General features: G+C 47.5%; 1 long non-coding RNA gene across 4 annotated transcripts; it reads right to left on the bottom strand.

The window, feature by feature from the left end:
• Positions 1 to 375: 375 nt before the first annotated feature.
• Positions 376 to 16,413, bottom strand: LOC129502402 (uncharacterized). 4 transcript variants are annotated; one of them, XR_008662953.1, is made up of 5 exons: positions 14,809 to 16,413; positions 12,971 to 13,162; positions 8,630 to 12,652; positions 6,996 to 7,232; positions 376 to 6,568 (listed from the first exon to the last, which is right to left on the bottom strand). It is a non-coding gene; the product is annotated as an uncharacterized LOC129502402 (long non-coding RNA). The 4 variants fall into 4 exon arrangements; XR_008662963.1 differs by having other exon boundaries at positions 384 to 6,568; positions 12,565 to 12,652; XR_008662954.1 differs by lacking the exon at positions 12,971 to 13,162.
• Between the last annotated feature and the right edge of the window lie 1,430 nt (positions 16,414 to 17,843).

Here is a 17,843-nt window from a genome sequence, read left to right as displayed (position 1 = left end):
CGCCCTGGGCCAAAGGCAGGTGCCAAACCGCTGAGCCACCCGGGCTGCCCTATTATTAAGTGCTGTTTTAGTGATGAAAAAACACAGAGTACAGAGAAATTAACTAGTTTTCCACCATTAGGTTATGGCAACACTAGGTCTTCTCAAAAGACCTGAGGTAGTCTCCATCTTCAGGCCCAGCTGGATCCAGCAACAAATGATAAAACCCATGGAACTTTATATCCTTGTTTTGGTTTGCTAGGACTGCCATAAAAAAAACCACCACAGATTGAGTGGCTTAAACAACAAAAATTTATTTTCTCACAGTTCTAGAGAGTGGAAGTCCAAGATCACAGTATTGGCTGGTATATATTGGTATATATCTGAGGGCTCTCTTCTTATCTTACAGATGGTTGCCCTCTTGCTGCCTTTTTAAAAAATTTTTAAAATTTAATTTTATTTATTTCAGAGAGAAAGCAAGCACAAGTATGAGTGAGGGGAGGGGCAGAGGAAGAAACAAACTCCCTGCTGAGAGAAGCCTAACATGGGGCTTAATCCCAAGACACTGGGATCATGATCTGAACCAAAGGCAGATGCTTAACCAACTGAGCCACCCAGACACCCTGGTTGTTGTTTTTTTTTTTTTTTAATATTTTATTTATTCATTTGAGAGAAGAGAGAGAACATACAAGCGGGGGTGGGGGGCAGAGAGAGAGGCAGAAGCAGACTGCCCACTGATCAGGGAGCCCAACCCAGAGCTTAATGCCAGGACCCTTGGGATGATGACCTGAGCTGAAGGCAGACACTTAACTGACTGAGCTACCCAAGCACCCCTTGCTGCCCCTTTAATTGTGTTAAATTAGGGCCTCATCCTAATGGCTTCATATTAATTTAATCACCCCTATCTCCAAATACAGGACATTCTTAGGTACGGAGGATTTAGACTTCAACCTATGAATGTGGGGCGAGGAGGCACAATTCAGCCTGTAAAAAGTACCCAACAGAAAGGATCTTAGGTATTTTATTCCCTTAAACCGTGAATTCTTTACAGACTTATGTCATAGTTCTCCTTGTTCTTTTGAACAATATAGTAACTTCCTTTCCTCTCAAATGTAAATCTAATTCAGCACTTTCATCTTACCTTATTTATTCTGACTCTTCATTTTCAAAACATGCTTTTAAATTATCATTCTAGGGATCCCTGGGTGGCTCAGTGGTTTAGCGCCTGCCTTCCGTCCCAGGGCGTGATCCTGGAGTCCCAGGATCAAGTCCCAGGATCAAGTCCCACATCGGGCTCCCTGCATGGAGCCTGCTTCTCCCTCTGCCTGTGTCTCTGCCTCCCTCTTTCTGTGTGTCTCATGAATAAATAAAATCTTAAAAAAAATAAAAGAATTACCATTCTAATTGTATATTATCAGCCTTTTCAAGCTTCTATAGTTTTGAAACTAAATGTCTTGGGACGCTTGTGTGGCTCAGTGGTTGAGCATCCGCCTTTGACTCAGGTCATGATCCTGGGATCCCAGGATTAAGTCCCTCATCGGGCTCCCCATGGGGAGCCTGCTTCTCCTTCTATGTCTCTGCTTCTCTCTGTGTGTCTCTCATGAATAAATAAATAAATAAAATCTAAAAAGAAAACAAACAAATGTCTCTCTCCCCTGTGAATACCCAAGGGATTTCTGGAATGGTGGGGAGGGATCTTGAGGGTACTCATTTAAAATAAAACTTGTAAAAAAAAAATAAAAAATAAAATAAAATAAAACTTGTACAAGCGTGCCTGCTTGCCTCAGTGGAGCATGTGACTCTTGATCTTAGGGTTGTGAGTTTGAGCCCCATGTTGGGTGTAGAGATTACTTAAATTTCTGAATGCTATCAAGTATAGGGAGGGATGTGGAGCAACAAGAACTCTCGTGCACTGCTGGTGCCACTGTAAAATGATATAATGGGGAACAAGTTTGCCGTTTCTTTTTTAAAAAATATTTTATTTATTTGAGAGAGCATAGATGAGAGAGCTGGGGTGGCAGCAGAGGGAAAAGCAGACTCTCCGCTGAGCAGGGAGGCCAACTTGAGGCTCTATCCAAGGACCCTGGAATCATGACCTAAGCTGAAGGCACATGCCTAACCGACTGAGCCACTCAGGTGCCCCAAGTTTGGAGTTTCTTATAAACATATACTTACCATATGATTTAGCAGTTGTACTTCTAGGTATTCACCCAAGAGAAATGAAAACATAAATCCATACAAAGACTTTTTTTTTTAAAGATTTTTATTTTATAAAAATAATTTGGGAAGCCCCTCTTGGTGTGGCCCAAATAATTATTTTATTTATTTGACAGAGAGAGTGAGAGAGGACAAGCTGAGGAATAGCAGAGGCAGAGGGAGAATCAGGCTCCTTATGGAACAGGGAGCCCAATGTGGGGCTCGATCCCAGGACCTTGAGATCATGTCCTGAGCCGAAGGCAGATGCTCCCCCTTTTTTCCATACAAAGACTTGTAGAAGAATGATCAGGACAGTTTTATTCAGAATAACCACCAACTGAAAATACTCTAAATCTCCATCACAGAGGAATGGATAAACAATTATATATCCATGAAATGGAATATTACTCAACAACAAAGTGGGAAAAAATGCTAAAACACATAAAGACATGGATAAATCTCAAAAATACCTTGAGAAAAAGAAGGCATATGCAAAAGACTTGCATAGGTTTGTATGATCCATTTATTTATTTATTTATTTTTTGTATGATCCATTTAAATGATATTCTAGAAAGCCACAACTAATTTAAAGTAACAGAAAGCAGATCTAAAGTTGTCTGACTGGGAGATAGTGGATGAACTGACATCAAAGAGATACAGAGAATCTGTGGGGCAACAGAAATTTTCATGATGGTTGTAGTTTTATGTTTGTCAAAACTCATTGAACTGTACACTTAAAATGGGTCCATTTATAGTATGTAAATTATATCTTGTAAAGTTGTGGGTTTTCTTTTTAAGATTTTATTTATTTATTCATGAGAGACACAGAGAGAGAGAGAGGCAGAGACACAGGCAGAGGGAGAAGCAGGCTCCATGCAGGGAGCCTGACGTGGGACTCGATCCCAAGTCTCCAGAATCACACCCTGGACTGAAGGCGGCGCTAAACCACTGAGCCACCAGGGCTGCCTGCAGCAGTCTTTTCAACAAATAGTTCTGGAACAATTAGACACCCAGATGCAAAAAATACATACTTCATTCCATATATCTGATCATATACCGCAGTAACTCAGAATGGATCATAGACTGAAGTATATAACTTAAAGCTATAAAACTCCTAGAAGAAAAGGCAGAGGGGCGCCTGGGTTGCTCAGTGGTTGAGCGTCTGCCTTCGGCCCGGGGCCTGATCCTGGAGACCCGGGATCAAATCCCATGTCAGGCTCCCTGCATGGGGCCTGCTTCTCCCTCTGCCTGTGTCTCTGCCTCTCTCTCTCTCTCTGTGTGACTATCATAAATAAATAAATAAAAAATTAAAAAAAAATTTAAATTTACTTGACAGGGAGAGCAAGCACAAGCAGAGGGAGCAGCAGAGGCAGAGGAAGAAGCAGACTCCCCACCGAGCAGGGAACCTGATGAGGGGTTCAATCCCAGGACCCTGGCATCACGACCTGAGCTGAAGGCAGATGCTTAATCGACTGAGCCACCCAAGTGTCCCCCTCTATGCCTGTATCTTACTTAAGAGTGTATCAGTTTAAGTGTTGCTGTAAGTTTCTGGTGGTAGACAGCAGAATTAGAGCCTGTGTGTTCCTAGTATCCAGAAGGGGCTCAGCAACCACTCCCTTCTTGGACTTATGGGATCACTGACCCTACAAACTTAAATAGAATTAATTTTGTCTTTCAGAATTATAGGTGGTCTCCTGTTCTGATCTCTATTATTAGAGGTGATAGGTGATGGTCTCAGCTCATATTCCTTCTAGCTATTCTTTCAAGCCCTGGAGGATATGTTGCTGGCCCCATCAAAGACTTCTTTCTCTTCCAAGTGGCTCTTCACTTATCCTGAGTTTGGGGCAGCCAGGTCAATAGTGGACTCTGTACCAATACCTCACTCTAGCCAGACCCTGGGTCTAGGAAGGAAATCTAGAGAAAGACCTACTTCCCAACAAGGACTGGGTCCTGTGAAATATCCTTGACCATCTCTCATGGATACCTGCCCCTCATTTCAAGTCAATCTTGTACAACCTGCCAGATATCCATGGACAATACTCTATAGCTCAATACAAGATGAGTCTAACCCTCTACAAACCACACATGCCTCTTGAAATTCTGAAAGCCAGAAGAGAACCCCTAAGTGTATACCACCGTGCGGTAACATTAGCTAGAAGGTAAAGAGCAAAGAACACAACAGACATTTCAGAGGAATTGCATGAAGACATGGGATGATGACCTCAGGAGGCTGGGGATAGGGATGGACTGAAAGGAAATTGCTGTTTTTCAGCCTGCTGAAAGGAAGGGCCTATTTGCATGCTTCTTCCTGTGTCCCATTAATATGAGTGTCTCATACAGGGATAGTGACCAGTTCTTACACTTGTCAGGCTCATTATGGCCTAATAAATAGAGACAAATAGATGTATAATCTGTCTGTGGAGGGGTGGGTGATGAGAGAAACCAACCCTGGTGCTCTGTTGGTGGAAATGTAAATGGTACAGCTGCTCTGGAAAAACATTTGGCAGTTTCTCTTAAAACTAAACATATGCCTACCATACAACCCAGCAATCACACTCCTGCGCACATATTCCAGAGAAATGAAAACATATATCCACTCAATAATATGTGCATTGGGGATGCCTGGGTGGCTCAGTGGTTGAGCATCTATCTGCCTTTGGCTCAGGGCATGATCCCAAGGTCCCTGGATTGAGTCCTGCATTGAGCTTCCTGCATGGAGCTTGCTTCTCCCTCTGCCTGTATCTCTGCCTCTCTCTGTGTCTCTCATGAATAAATAAATAAAATCTGGGATCCCTGGGTGGCGCAGCGGTTTGGCGCCTGACTTTGGCCCAGGGCAGGATCCTGGAGACCTGGGATTGGGTCCCACGTCCGGCTCCCGGTGCATGGAGCCTGCTTCTCTGCCTCTCTCTCTGTGTGTGACTATCATAAATAAATAAAAATTTAAAAAAATTAAAAATAAATAAATAAAATCTTAAAAAAATATATGTGCATGAGGGCCGCCCGGGTGGCTCGGCGATTTGGTGCCACCTTCAGCCCAGGGCCCGATCCTGGAGACCTGGGATCGAGTCCCACATCAGGCTCCCTGCATGGAGCCTGCTTCTCCCTCGCCTGTGTCTCTGCCCCTCTCTCTGTGTTTGTGTGTGTGTGTGTGTGTGTGTGTGTGTGTGTGCTTCTCACGAATAAATTAATAAAATATTTTATATATATATATGCATGAATGTTCATAGCAGCTTATTTATAATAGTCAAGTGGAAACAATCCAGATATCTTTCAGTGAGTGAATGGTAAGTATGTCCACACCATGGACAATTACTCGGCAATGAAAAGGAACAAAACATCTTTTTTTTTTTTTTAAGTTTTATTTATTTATTCATGAGAGACACAGAGAGAGAAGAGAGGCAGAGACACCGGCAGAGGGAGAAGCAGGCTCCATGCAGGGATCCTGATGTGGGACTCGATCCCGGGTCTCCAGGACCACATCCTGGGCCAAAGGCAGGCACTAAACCGCTGAGCCACCCAGGGATCCCGGGAACAAAATATCTTAAATGGATCTCAAGGCAGTTATGCTTGGGCAGCCCAGGTGGCTCAGCAGTTTGGCACTGCCTTCAGCCCAGGGTGTGGTCCTGGAGACCCGGAATCGAACCCACGTCAGGCTCCCTGCATGGAGCCTGCTTCTCCCTCTGCCTGTGTCTATGCCTTTCTCTCTCTCTCTCTCTCTCTCTGTGTCTCTCATGAATAAATAAATAAAATCTTTTTTTAAAAAGGCAGTTATGCTGAATGAAAAAAAGTTAATCTCATTAAGTTGCATACTAGGGATGCGTGGGTGGCTCAGTGGTTGAGCATCTGCCTTTGGCTCAGGGCATGATCCTGGGGTCTTGGGATGGAGTCCCACATCAGGCTCTCTGCAAGGAGCCTGCTTCTTCTCCCCCTTCCTATGTCTCAGCCTCTCTCGGTGTGTCTCTCATGAATAAATAAATAAAATCTTTTAAAAAATCCTCTTTAGGTCCAAGTCCCTGCTCCGCTGTGTCGGGTATACTTGGACCCAAGCTTGAGCTTGTAAATAAACCCTCGTATGTTTGCATCGGTGTCGGCTCCTTGGTGGTTTCTCAGATTCGCAATCTTGGGCACAACATTTGGGGGCTCGTCCGGGATCCAAGAAACCTCCAGGACCCCATCTGGAGGGTTTCACGCGTGGTGAGTGCACTCAACTTTTTCCACCTTTTGCGCGCATATTTCTGAGAGCTCTAACCTGAAGGAATTCCAATCTGTATTAGGTTGGCATTGGCTTAAGTGGACGCGCTGGTGGGCCGTCGACCGGGGGTCTTGAGAAGACGTCCCTTGCCCCCACCGGGAGGGCGGGGTCCTCACCTGTAAGGAGGACAGGGGTCCTCATCTGTAAGAAAAAAATCCTCTTTAAAAAAAGTTGCATACTTTATGATTCCATTTGTACATCATTCATAGCAACAAAATTATAGAGCTGAAGAACAAATTTAGTAAGTGCCAGGGGTTGAGGACAAGGGTGCATAAGATAGGATCTCTATAGTGATGGAATAATTCTGTATTTTCATTGGTGTAGTTGTTACACAAATCTACATATGACATGAATTACACAGTGTTCTACAACACACACATAGATGAGTGTGTGTAAAATCATTAAAATCTGAATAAGCTCACTGAATTGTACTATGGCACATTTCTCAGTTTTCAAAATACACTTGTTATGGACTGAATTTTTGTTTCCTCTCAAATTTATATTTTGAGATCCTACTCCCCACCCCATGTGATGGTGCTAGGAAATGGAGTCTTTGGGAAATCATTACCTCAGAAGAGTGAAGCCCTCATGAATGGGATTAGTGCCCTTATAAAGAGATTGCAAAAGGCTCTCCTGCCACGTGACGACACAGTGAAAAGCTGGCAGGCTGCAGCCTGGAAAAGGGTTCCCACCAGAATCCCACAGTACTGGCACCCAGATCTTGCTTGGGCTTTATCTCCAAAACTGTGAGGAATAAATTTTTGCTGTTTGAGCCATGCAGTCTATGAGATTCTATTGTAGCAGCCTGTGAAATGATAGAAAATATATATATTGGTCTCTGCCCCAGTTCCTCACACAGAGCTCCTAAAACCCTTGTAATTTCCCAAGTGATAAGAGTATCAGGAGCATCCTTTGTTCTAATGTTTAGTCTGGGACCTGTTTCTGACACAGAGCTCTGAAATTCCTTGGAATTCCCTGGGTGATAGGAGTGTCTTTTGTTCTATTAGAGTGACTCTTTTTTTTTAAAATTTTTATTTATTTATGATAGTCACAGAGAGAGAGAGAGAGGCAGAGACACAGGCAGAGGGAGAAGCAGGCTCCATGCACCGGGAGCCCGACGTGGGATTCGATCCCGGGTCTCCAGGATTGCGCCCTGGGCCAAAGGCAGGCGCCAAACCGCTGCGCCACCCAGGGATCCCCTATTAGAGTGACTCTTGATGGATATCTTCAGGTTGGGGGCTCTTCATTAAAAGCTTGAGGAATGGGCAGCCCCGGTGGCTCAGCGGTTTAGCCAGGGCCTGATCCTGGAGACCTGGGATCAAGTCCCACATCGGGCTCCCTGCATGGAGCCTGCTTTTCCCTCTGCCTGTGTCTCTGCCTCTCTCTCTCTGTGTGTATCTCTCATGAATAAATAAATAAATAAAATCTAAATAGATAGATAGATAGATAGATAGATAGATAGATAGATAGATAAAAGCTTGAGGAAGCCTGGCAATTCCACAGGCTCATCTTGCTGCCTTATTTCTTCCAACCTTTTTATGAGTTCATGTTTTGCTTGACACCTCCTGAGACAGGGGTACAGGAATGGCCAGGAGAGAGACCTTCACAGACTGCAGAGGTTCCTGTGATTAGGAAGCAGGCCTAACAGAGAAATGGAGGCGTGCATGTTCCAAGATCTCACAGGAGGCCATGAAATACATAGAGAACCTCTGTTTGGAAATGCCCCAACTCCTGGCCTTTCCTGCCCACAGGTGATTCTCTCCCAACAACATGTGCCAGAAGAATCTGAGATCACAGGAAGAGCTCAGCAGGGCTCAGCAGGAAAATGGAAGAGTGTTAGACCTAGAGACACCATGCAAAAATGAGGCACATAGAACAGAGCAAGCTGCAGAAAGGGCCCCTGTTAGCTACATACTGGGTCTGTGCACTGCAAGCCCTCCAGTTACAGAGCATGGGAAATGAATCTGTCACACTGTCCTCATCTTTGAGTTAGTACTGAGCTGGGCAGAGAAACTGCTTGTCCTTCCCTCGCCCTTCAGCCTCTGCAGATCTCGTCTCCTGAACTCACACTGAACCTCAAGACCCAGACTTCCTGGCATCTGTTTCTCTCCCTGTGTTGTGATCCCTTGACTGTCACATCCCCCTCTGAATTTCTTTTGGCCAGGTCTGACTGTTTGGCTTTGACCCTGACACTGCCCTTACCCTTCTGGTTTCATGGTAGTCCGATGAATCTAGTATTTGGATAACTTGGAAATAGCTCCCTGGAACCTCTTCCAGCTCTGGAGTTCCACAGCATGAGTACACTCACAGTCAACTGTCAATTTTTTTAAAAAAAGATTTTATTGGGCAGCCCAGGTGGCTCAGCAGTTTAGCGCCACCTTCAGCCCAGGAGACCCGGGATTAGATCCCACATCAGGCTTCCTGCGTGGAGTCTGCTTCTCCCTCTGCCTGTTTCTCTACCTCTGTGTGTGTGTGTGTGTCTCTCATGAATAAATAAATAAAATATTTTAAAAAAAGATTTTATTTACTTAATTTATTTTTAAAATTTTGAGAGAGAGACACAGGTAGAAGGCAGGCAGAGGGAGAGGCAGGCTCCCCGTTTAGCAGGGAGCCTGATAGGATTCTGAACAGAAGGCAGAGGCTTCACCTATTAAGCCACCCAGGTACCCCTGTACTGTCAATTTTTAAATACTTGTTAAGTCAGTTTAACAAGTATTTCCTATTTATTACGTACGATATAAACCACTTTGAGAAGGCCTGTCTGGGAAGGAAGGCATGTCAGAGTGTAGCAGAGCCTCAAGGTAGAGAGCCATGGAGAACACCTGGCCCAGCCATGCCAGAGAAGAGACCGCCTGAGTTTTTTAGTTACATGTTACAATGGATACCTATTTTTACTTAGGTTCTTTTGAGGTGGGGTAGGAGTTTCAGGTGAAACTGAAGATTTGCTAGACCTAGACATTGGCCTAGCACATGAATGCTGACACGCCTTAGCTGGGTGACTTTGGGCAAGTAATAAAGGGATCTGGGTGAGATTCTGGAGGGGGAATAAAAACCAGCTATAGACCTGACCTAACTCTGAGGGGTAGGAAATCTGAATTCTAGACCTGCTGCTTTTATTCCCTCTGAGGGGCTTGGGAGCCAGGCCCTGCTCTCTTGGTTTCCCCCGCCAAGCACTCTGCTGAGGGGATGAAGGTCCTGCCTCACACTGGGTAGCAGGTGTCACCCTCCCCACACTGTGTGCCTGCAGCAGAGGCACTGGATCCTTAGAGAGTGTGCGCTCCTCAAAGGGATTCCCGGGGGTCCCAGAACTGGAACTCATGATGCTGGATGAACACATCCACTTGCCAACTGATGAGATGAGAAATAGACCAAGGAGGCAGATCTACCTCCCCAGCTTCCACTGTGTTCTGGTGGCTGCCTGCAGGGTACCCTGGTGTGGTCAGGGTTTGTAGCATGAGTACTTCCCATTCCTGCACCAAGCATGTTCCCAGCTCCAGCACTCTGGAAAGACCCTTTCTGGGTACAGAACTCCTCTCTGCAGCAAAGAGATGCTCCTCCATGGCCCCGATTCTGTGGGGGCACAGGAAGTTCACCGCCTGTACCCTTCCTGTTTGATGGAACTGGAACTTGAGCCACAGGTCTGGGTGTGTCCCCCGACCCCCTCACCTTGGCTCTCCACAAGGCTGGAGCCAAGACACCAGCCATGCCTGCCCTTGCCTGGCTCAACCACACATTCCTCTCCCTGGGCCTTCAGTCTCACCCTAGACAGGGTTCTACATGCAGAAACATCATCCCACCTCCAGACAAAGTCTTCTGCCTGCAATACCCTGTCCAATTTATCAGCCTCCTCTTCCTTCCAGGCCTAATTAAAGCCCCACCCCTGTGCTCTGACTGTCTCCCTGACGCAAATTTCCAGAGCACCGGCTGGCTCATCTGTAGCACTTGGCGCAGCCCACGCTGCGTCAGGGATATTTATGGATGTGTTTGATTCTTCGGAAGGAGGCATCGTAACTCAAGCCCCAAGCCAAATTGCAGAAATATGTTTAGAAAGGTAGAGAAGCCACCTGGAAAAACACAATGCTGCTGCCTTGGAAGCGTGTGTATTTCTACTTTTTCCTTTATGCATTCCATTGCTTATAGAATGTATACGTATTACAGGGCTGTAAATATTACAACCTTTTAATTTTTTATAACAAAATCTTTTTTAAAAAATATATTTTATTTATTTATTCATGAGAGACACACACACACACACACAGAGGCAGAGACATAGGCGGAGGGAGAAGCAGGCTCCATGCAGGGAGCCCAATGTGGGATTCGATCCCGGAACTCCAGGATCATCCCCTGAGCTGAAGGCAGAGGCTTAATTGCTGAGCCACCCAGGTGTCCCTATAACAAAATCTTTAATAACTTTCTGTGTAAAGTCTCACATATTTCTTAAATTTATTCCTAGGCATTTTATAGTTTGTGTTGCCATGTGAGCAATTAGAGTAAGGTAGGTCTCATGTACCAAAATAGATCTCTGGGATCCCTGTGTGGCTCAGCGGTTCAGTGCCTGCCTTTGGCCCAGGGCGTGATCCTGGAGTCTCGGGATCGAGTCCCATGTCGGGCTCCCAGCATGGAGCCTGCTTCTCCCTCTGCCTCTCCTCTCTATGTCTATCATGAATAAATAAATAAAATCGAAAAAAAAAAAACAAAAAAAAAAACCCCACCAAAATAGATCTCCAATCCTATTTCTGAATGAGAAAAGCAAGCAAAACAATATATCTAGTATAATATGTTTTATGGAAAAAAAAATCCCATAACTACTAAAATAATACATTTCGGGGCAGCCCCGGTGGCGCAGCGGTTTAGCGCCGCCTGCAGCCCAGGGCATGATCCTGGAGACCTGGGATCGAGTCCTGCATCGGGCTCCCTGCATGGAGCCTGCTTCTTCCTCTGCCTGTGTCTCTGCCTCTCTTTCGCACTCTGTATCTCTCATGAGTAAATAAAATAAAATCTTAAAAAATAATAATAATAATACATTTCTATATCTATATATGTATATACTATGTATACACATATATTAAATAGAGATGTATATAGAGACATATTAAGTCTATATGTGTGGCATGTATACATAAATGTGCATTAACATATCTATGTATGTATACAGACATATAAACTAGAGTCTTTGTATTTTGCACATGAATATATATAAGAGAGAAAACCAGTAGTCAGCTTCGGGGCAGACCTAGGATGGGAAGTGACGGTCCACAGGACTTTAACAGTACTGTTTAAATTTTACAAGATAGTATCTGTGTACTTAATTTTTTTTAAAGATTTTATTTATTTATTCATGAGAGACATACAGAGAGAGAGAGGCAGAGACCTAGGCAGAAGGAGAAGCAGGCTCCATGTAAGGAGCCCAATGTGGGACTCAATCCCTGGAATCCGGGATCACGCCCTGAGCCAAAGGCAGGTGCTCAACTGCTGAGCCACCTAGGTGTCCCTACTTAATATATTTAAGATTATTTATTTGAGAGAGATAGAGAGCAAGGGCATGAGCAGGGAGGAGGAGCAGAAGCAGAGGGAACAGCAGACTCCCTGCTGAGCAGGGACACCCCCCCCCATGCGGAACTCCATCCCAGGACCCCAGAACCATGACCTGAGCCAAAGGCAGTCACTTAACCACTGAGCCACCCAAGCGCCCCTGTGTACTTAACATTTCTAAATAGATAAAACAATAATAAATCATAGATTGGAGCCAGTAAGCCTGAGGTAGGAAAGGCAGTTTTAGGTGAACCTATGAAACACATTTTTCCTGCAACAAAGTTTAATTGGCTCTGGCTGCTGAATCCAATTGGACATCTTGTTAAAACAGTTTCCAAAAGTGTCACAGTGCACAATTTCCAAAGCTAAAACCATAACCCTTGTTAATATAGAGTATGTGTCAGAGATTACTTAATGCCTTAAGGAGGGTAGCAGTAAGGTGGAAGTACAAGTTCAAAGAGAGCCAGAGGGGAAAAAAAAAAAAAAAAACAAAGAGAGCCAGAGAGACATAAGTATTTAGGGGCATTAAAAAAAGTGTTGCAGGGATCCCTGGGTGGCGCGGCGGTGTAGTGCCTGCTTTTGGCCCAGGGCGCGATCCTGGAGACCTGGGTTGGAATCCCACGTCGGGCTCCCCGTGCATGGAGCCTGCTTCTCCCTCTGCCTGTGTCTCTGCCTCTCTCTCTCTCTCTGTGACTATCATAAATAAAAATAAAAAAAAAAAAAAGTGTTGCAGTGAGACTGCTGAGCTACATACTCAACCAGGTAATGCCTATAGGGAAATAAAACCACTACATTTGGAGCCAGCTTTTCTACCTGATAGAAATTATTTACATCTTATCAATCTGCTTGTCATCAAATTGGGGCTGGCAGTCATCATTTTGCCTTATTTCCAAATTTTAAATAATTATTTCTTAATAGAGGAGCATGTTACTTAACCCCTTCTCTAGATTTTCTCGTTGATCCTGACCTTTCCCAAATTAGGAGTGTCAACTGATTGGAAAGTGGACTGACCATACTTGGTGGCAGCACTCTGAGCTCTGAGGACACAATCCTGGGGCCTGGTGCCATCAGCGTCCTTGTCCTGAGTCCGGAGCTGGACTCCAGGAAGCAGGAATGAATCAGCCCTCTTCCTCAGGTCAGGGAGCCCTGGGGCAGGACCCTTACATCCCAGTCTTCCAGAAGGCTGCAGGGCTGAGCTGAGATCTAAGGACAAAGGAAGGGCGGCCCCGGTGGCGCAGCGGTTTAGCGCCACCTGCAGCCTGGGCTGTGATCCTGGAGACCCAGGATCGAGTCCCACATCTGGCTCCCTGCATGGAGCCTGCTTCTCCCTCTGCTCTCCTCTGCCTCTCTGCGTACCTCTCTCTCTCTGCCTCTGAATAAATTAAAAAAAAAATAAGGACAAAGGAATTCACTATGATAGGGGGAGGGGAGGACTGAAGTGAGCCAGGAGCAAAGGCTGAGGCCCACACAGACCCCAGAGTACCCTCCCGCCGGGTTCCTTGTCTCCCAGCCCTGCAGATGCCACCTGGGCCTGCAGGCCACCCATCCCAAGTATCACACGTTGGGGAGGAGGAGGGAATCTCACTGAGGAGAGGCGGCCACCAGCCTGCAGCCTGTGGGGTTGGGGTGTGGGGATCAGTTCAGTGACTGAAAGCCTTTGTTTACTAGAACAGTCACGTGAGGCGCCTGCTGACTGAGTCAGGCCAGAAGAATTGGTGGGGCTCCCAGGTCAGAGCAGGGTTAACCCGTGGAAGGTGTCTCCCAGCTCAGGGTCCCGCTGGGGCGGAGGGATTAGGACTCCCAGGCCTTGCTTCTCCCTTTCCCAGGGTCTCTGCCCTGGCCTTACACACTGGGACATATGGGGAGTTCCAGGCAGGGGAGGGGAGTCCAGGGCTTTCTGCCCTGGAAGGAGCAACCTGGGGTCACCGCTGGGCTTCTGGACGGATGGGGGCTGGGTTGTCAGGAGTGACTGCGGGAGAAGAGTGTCCCAGGTTTTGGCCAGAGGATGGGGGCAGCATCCTGAGAGGAGCACTGAGATGGGGGAAAGTGGGTCTTCGGAAACGTCTGTACTTTGTCCTCCCAGCCACTCCCGAACAGCTTTCAAGCCCTGGCTCCCGGTGCCTCCCGCGTGCTCCCGAGGCCCACTCTGCCCGGTTCTCACGCTCACACCGGGCCAGCGGCCTTCCCTGCGCCCAAGTCCACACCGCCTACCCTCAAGCCCTTCCTCATGGCAGCCGTCCACACCGCCTACCCTCAAGCCCTTCCTCATGGCAGCCGTCACACCGCTACCTCAGCCTTCCTCATGGCAGCCAGTGCCCTCCCGGGCCCTCTCCTCATTTCTGCCCTGCGCACAGCCCCGCCGGTCCCCGGTTGCTCGCTCCTGCAGGCCTTTGCACCTACTGCTCCCTGCACCCGGACTCCAACTTCCCGAGCCCCCGCCCTGCCCCAGAGCAGGCCCTTTCGGGAAGCCTTCTCTGGGGCGTCTGCCCGCCACTCTCGGCACCGCTTCCTCTCCGGGCTCCCCAGACCCGGAACCAAAGCGTGTGCGAACACCGCTGGCACAGGGCCTGGCCCGGGGGGTGAAAAGGCTCTAGGGCTGGGACCGCAAAGGGACGGGAGCTGAGGGGGGCGGGTCACTCGGCCGCTGTGGGAATCGGGCGGCAGGGGACGCTCGGAGTGTGTGTGGAGGGTGGGGTGGCCGGGTAGGGAACAGCGGGAAGGAAGGAGGGGTGCGGTGCCTGAGGGCTCCGGCCCGCCCCACGCTGGGGCTGGGGTGGGGTCCGCTCCCGTCCTCCCCCTCCCGGTCCTCCTCCAGTCGCAGGAGCGCGGGCCGCGCGGGCTGAGCTCACCTGGCGGTGACGCGCGAGCTCCAATTCCGGCGGCGCGTCGCTCTTGAGAGGGGAGCCTGCCTGGGACAGCTCCTGCAAGCCTCCGACTGCGCCCGGGCCGGAGCGGCGCGAGGGGGAGGCGCGGGCCTGGCCTTCCGGGTGCGGGGAGCCACGCAGCCGGGAGTGCGGCGGGGCGGGAGCCTGTGAACTAAGGCCGCGGCGCCGGAGCCGCGGAGGGGTCTAGGGGTCGAAGCCGCTAAGCACGCGGCCTGTCGCCCTCGCCGGACCATTCTGAGTTAGCCTCACACGCCCTGCGGTGCAAGGTTCTCCTAGGCCCCCAGCACTCCCTAAGAGGAGACCCCACGCAAATGGCCATCCAGCAGCTCCTTGTTCCTCCCACTAATAGGAGCTCACTATCACTGCTTGAAAGTTCTTAATACCCCCTTATTCATTCACCAAACAAATGTTTGTTTACCCAGCACCTACTATATGGCAAAGACTGGGCACACCCTGGGCCGGAGAGGAAGCAGGGCCAACGCACTGGTTTAGCTAAAGACTGGTTTTGCCATGACGAAACCAAGCCCCAGGGCTCTTGGTTGATGTTGTAGGATTCTTTCTCTGGGAGCCTTCCTACCTCTGCCTGCTGAGGTAAGCCCAAAATCGGAGGGTGGAGCCTCTTCTGGTTTGAACTTGACCCAAGTATTTGTTGGTGGCTAATGCACCAACGCCTAGTGAAAGCTGACATCTGGGCTTTGAAAACCTCTCCAGCTACCAGCTCTGTTCTCTGGGGGCCAGGGGTGATGGCTCCCCTGGAGCTGGTCTGGTCCAGGTGAAATCTGGCTCCTGCCCCGCAGCACAGCCCCTAGAACAGACATCAAGGACAGAACACATGTGGTATAAGAAGGCAGGGCTTCAGAAGCTGCCTGTTAAGGTTAAGTCCAAGGCTCAGAAGGCCTGGGGTCTTCACCCACAAAGACTGCCGTGGGCATGTTTCAGCGCAGGTGGTGCCCAGAATCTGTGGGGGAGCAACAGCTGCATAGTTCAGTCTCCAGCCAAGGGCAGATGGCTTGGTACTGGGAGACTTCCTGCAGGGCTTGGGGAGAGGAAACTCCCTCTTCTTGCCTAGGCGCAGCCCACCTCCAGAGGGAAGTGTCTACAGCCCTGACCTCATCTGTCCGCCTTTGTTCTTCCTTTTCTTCCTTCCGTCTAGAATTCCCCCTCTCTTCTCAGAGTTGGTTCTTTCTCATCCTCCAAATCTTTGTTCAAGTGTCACCTTCCTTGTCGACCCTATCTAAAATGGGTTCCCTCCTCTGGTTCCCTGCATCCCGTGGCCATACTCGCTTCAGAACACTTACACTCCCCAGCTAGAAGGAACATTAACTCCAGGAAAGCCTGGCCTTGCCTTTCTCTTGTCTTTTCACTAGCTGTGACTTGTGTGGAGGGCCTTTGCTGAATAATTAAGGTTCTCTCCCAAGATTAAAGAATTGAAAGCGGGGATCCCTGGGTGGCTCAGTGGTTTAGCGCCTGCCTTTGGCCTAGGGTGTGATCCTGGAGTCCGGGGATTGGTCCCGCGTCGGGCTCCCTGCATGGAGCCTGCTTCCCCCTCTGCCTGTGTCTCTGCCTCTCTCTCTCTCTGTGTCTCTCTCATGAATAAAGAAATAAAATCTTAAAAAAAAAATAAAGAAATAAAGAATTGAAAGCTAGAAGTCAAGATAACTAGGTCCTGTTCTGCTACTAACAGAGACACAGGCAGAGGAAGAAGCAGGCCCCATGCAGGGAGCCCAACTTGGGACTTGATCCCAGGACTCCAGGATCACACCCTGGGCCTAAGGCAGGCGCCAAACCACTGAGTCACCCAGGGATCCCCTTAAATTTATTTTAAATTGGGTATTTTCAATATCATCTGTAAAATGTCTTTGTAAAAAAGAAAGAAAGCAAGAAAACAAGCAAGCAAGAAAGAAAGAAAGAAAAAGGAACCCAAATTGCATTCCAGCCTTTAGATCTAACCACCTGTTTACAAGAAATGCAGAGGGGATGGAAGAATATGTTATCAGAAATGGGCCCTCAACTCTATGGTCAACTAGTAGTCAACAAAGCAGGAAAGACTAATCACTGGAAAAAGGACAATCTCTTCAATAAATGGTGCTGGGAAAATTGGACAGCCACGTGCAGAAGAATGAAAGTAGACGATTCTCTTATACCACACACAAAGATAAACTCAAAATGGATGAAAGATCTAAACGTGAGACAAGAATCCATCAAAATCCTAGAGGAGAACACACCCAACACCCTTTTTGAACTTGGCCACAGCAACTTCTTGCAAGATACATCTATGAAGGCAAGTGAAACAAAAGCAAAAATGAACTATTGGGACTTCATCAAGATAAGAAACTTCTGCACAGCAAAAGAAACAGTCAACAAAACTAAAAGACAACTTACAGAATAGGAGAAGATTTTTGCAAATAACGTATCAGATAAAGGGCTAGTATCCAAGATCTATAAAGAACTTATTAAACTTAACAGCAAAGAAACAAACAATCCAATTATGAAATGGGCAAAAGACATGAACAGAAATTTCGCCAAAGAAGACATAGATATGGCCAACAAGCACATGAGAAAATGTTCCGCATCCCTTGCCATCAGGGAAATATAAATCAAAACCATAATGAGATACCATCTCACACCAGTGAGAATGGTGAAAATTAACAAGACAGGAAACAACAAATGTTGGAGAGGATGTGGAGAAAGGGGAACCCTCTTGCACTGTTGGTGGGCATGTGAACTGGTACAGCCACTCTGGAAAATTGTGTGGAGGTTCCTCAAAGAATTAAAAATAGAACTGCCCTACAACCCAGCAATTGCACTACTGGAGATTTACCCCAAAGATACAGATGCAGTGGAAGACCGAGACACCTGCACCCCAATATTTATAGCAGCAATGTCCACGATTGCCAAACTGTGGAAGGAGCCTCGGTGTCCATTGAAAGATGAATGGATAAAGATGTGGTCTATATATACAATGGAATATTAGCCATTAGAAACAATGAATACCCACC

This window comes from Nyctereutes procyonoides, unplaced genomic scaffold (assembly GCF_905146905.1).
Source record: "Nyctereutes procyonoides isolate TBG_1078 unplaced genomic scaffold, NYPRO_anot_genome, whole genome shotgun sequence".
Classification (NCBI taxonomy): Eukaryota; Metazoa; Chordata; class Mammalia; order Carnivora; family Canidae; genus Nyctereutes; species Nyctereutes procyonoides.
Note: the sequence above shows the minus strand (reverse complement) of the source record. Positions and strands in the feature narration are given on the sequence as shown.